Source organism: Artibeus jamaicensis, unplaced genomic scaffold, assembly GCF_021234435.1.
Source record: "Artibeus jamaicensis isolate MK-2021 breed Jamaican fruit bat unplaced genomic scaffold, CSHL_Jam_final contig_793, whole genome shotgun sequence".
NCBI lineage: Eukaryota > Metazoa > Chordata > Mammalia > Chiroptera > Phyllostomidae > Artibeus > Artibeus jamaicensis.
In genome coordinates, this window is record NW_026521975.1 from 5,381,602 (window position 1) to 5,384,595 (window position 2,994).

The 2,994-nt window shown below is 39.4% G+C and overlaps 1 pseudogene; it reads right to left on the reverse strand.

Annotated features, from left to right (window-relative positions):
- Window positions 1-1,579: 1,579 nt before the first annotated feature.
- On the reverse strand, window positions 1,580-2,994 carry LOC119043225 (protein SPO16 homolog; annotated as a pseudogene).

The following is a 2,994-nucleotide window of genomic DNA, read 5'->3' on the forward strand; positions in this document are numbered from 1 at the left end:
TTTGTCTCCTCATTTTAGCAACCTCCCTGTGTTTGTTTTTATGTGTTAGGGGAGCTGCGTTGACTCCCTGTTTTAGTAGTGTGGCCTATGTAGAAAAGCACATCCATAAGTTTGATGGGATGGAGCTTTAGGTAATCACCAGAGTGGGGCAACCTGTGTGAAACAGGTTGGTAGAGTCTCAGATATGGTGTTGCCACTCTGAGGCTTTGTGTGGCAGAGGGCTCAGAAAAAGGACAATGGCCACTGCCTCGCCTCAGGAGTTTTGTTCAGAAGGAAGCTCTCCCCTAGCACTTGTCCTGATGCCAGACACTTTAGTTTCTCCCCACATGCACTGTTCTCTTTCTAGCTGCTTCCCTGGTGTTAGAGTCCAGAGGGAGTGAGTCTGAAGAAGTCTGAAGTCTGCTGCAGGCCCTTTAAGAGGAGATGCCTGAGAATTCCAAAGTTTCTTCCACTGCCCCAGCCCCCACTGGTTTTTACAGCCAGAAGTTATGAGGAATTATCTTCCTGGCACTGGAACCCTGGGCTGAGTGCTCTAATGTGGGGCTAGGATCCCTGGCTCCTGAGGTATCCCTCCAGATTTTTATCCACTACACATAGGTGTTGAACCACCCATTCTGCATCTCTGTATCTCCACCCCCTTTACTTCTCTGGATGGGAGTGATTTCTTGAATTCCTTGCTTGTTGTACTTCCATACAGCTTGATTTTCTCATGATTCTGGGTAATAATTGTTTTGTAGTTTAGTTGTAATTTTTGCTGTGGTTGTGTGAAGAGGCAAGCTATGTTTACCTATGCTTTCATCTTTCTTCTCCTTAGAGTCTATCTTTTTTTAGATATCTGCATAAGGGAGAAGGGCTTAAACCAGACACAAAAACTCTAATCAGAAAGATTGATATATTTTACTAGGTTAAAATTAAGAACTTCTGTTGATCCAGAGACACCAACAAGAAAATGCAAAAGCAATCTGCAAACTGAGAGAAGATATTTGTAACACATATAGCTAACAAAGAAAGTGATGTTCAGATTATGCCTATTAAAAAAGCAGAAAAAGACAAACATCCAATGGAAAAACTTCCCCCAACACATACAAACATATTTCACAGGTAGAAGAAACATAAATGGTGATTAAACATGAACAATTACTCAACTTCATTAGTAGTTAAGGAAATGCAAATTAAGACTATAATGAAATACCACATAAACCCCACTAAATTAGTTGAAATTAAGTTTTATAATCTCAAGTCTCAAAGAACAATGGAAACTCACTGCTGGTGGGACAATAAATATATTATAGCCACTCTGGACTCAATTTGGTTATATCTTCATAGTTGAACATTCCCATATCTTATAACCCGGCAATTCCACTAGAAGGTCCCCTTGCAACAACTTTTGCACATATGCATAAGGAGATATCCATAAGGACATTCATAGCAAGATTAAAACTTCATATATCTACCACCTTTTCTGGAAACTTTGGATAAATTTGTCAACTGATGGTTGTTGGTGCCAATTCAATATCAACAGCTCAAGTGTGCTACTGCACAGCTGTGGTACATGACAATTGTGGAACAGCTCAATAGATTACATCTCAATTATGAGAGCATGTGGTGGACCAGCATGGCTGTGAGGTGGCCCTGGAGTGAAGCGGCCCTCGGGCAAGGCTCCACTCTGGTCCACTTCACCTGCCTGCTCTGCTTTAGTCTGCTCTGCTTTGGTCAGATGGAATATCTTTGGTGTTTCATATCCAGATGTGGAAGTGCACCTACATTGTTCAGCAGAAAGAGAAAGTGCACTTTCTGAGGTAGAGGGGAGCTGACTTATAAAGAGAGAAGTCCCCACTCCTATTCTCTGGTAGGTGTTTCCTCATTGTAAATGAGGAATGGAGCCATTCTGCTTGGTCAGTGAACATGCTAATGAGGTCAGTTCCAATTGGATCAGGAAAGCCCTATTGGTTGAAATAGGATTCCAGAAACTCCTTTATAATGATTGGCTCAGACAGCAGGAACATGGTACAAGCAGGCAGTTCAGTACAGGCTTCTCCCTGAAGTGGGGCTTGAGTGAGAGGCCCCTGATTAGAAATGGCTGTTAGGCTCTGTTTTAATTAATTAAATTTTAACATTGTATATATTTTATAATGTTAATTTTTTTTAATGTTTAAGATAAATATATATGGGAACAGTATAATTCAACTGACCTAATTATTTTAACATTCTTCCAAAAGAACATTTATAATTGATACTCTAATTTAAGTAAAATGAATCGGTTGGTTTTATTTTTTGAAGTGTTTTTCCAAACAGGACTTTGCCCAATGATATCAGTTTTAGTTGTTATCATTTTAGAGCAGATGCTATTTATGTGTGGTTTGAAGGTGATCTTAGCTATGGTGCACATTAAATTATTAGCATTTACTATGTTGTATACTGGAGGTATCTATAAGCTACTACCCCAGAATCTCTGTTGAATCCTAAACATAAAGTTTCCATTTCTCAGGCCAATGGTGGGCAGCAGATAAAACCAAAAAACTATTTTTAAAAATGTTTTATTTATTTATTTTTAGAGAGAGGGGAAGAGACAGAGAAAGAGATGGAGGGATACATCACTGTGTGGTTGCCTTTCAAGTACCCCTAGTGGGGGCCTGGCTAGTAACCCAGGCATGTGCCCTGACTGAGAATCGAACTGGAGACCCTTTGGGTCTCAAGCCAGCACTCATCCACTGAGCCACATCAGCCAGGGCTCAAAAACTATTTTGGCGAATGTTAATAAATATCTCAATTTTGATTAGAAGTATTTCTTTGGTTGACATAACACATTCTTTAGCATGTTTCAATAAAAATTGAACTCCAATAAGAGAAAACATAACTGATCCATTTTCTACTGAATCTGAATACAGAAACCATGGCTTCAATTTTCTAGGGTAGTTGCAACTTAGCAACTCTTAAGAGATGAACTATGATGATTGTCCATTTTATTTTTTTTTTTACAGCATTTTGAGCCAT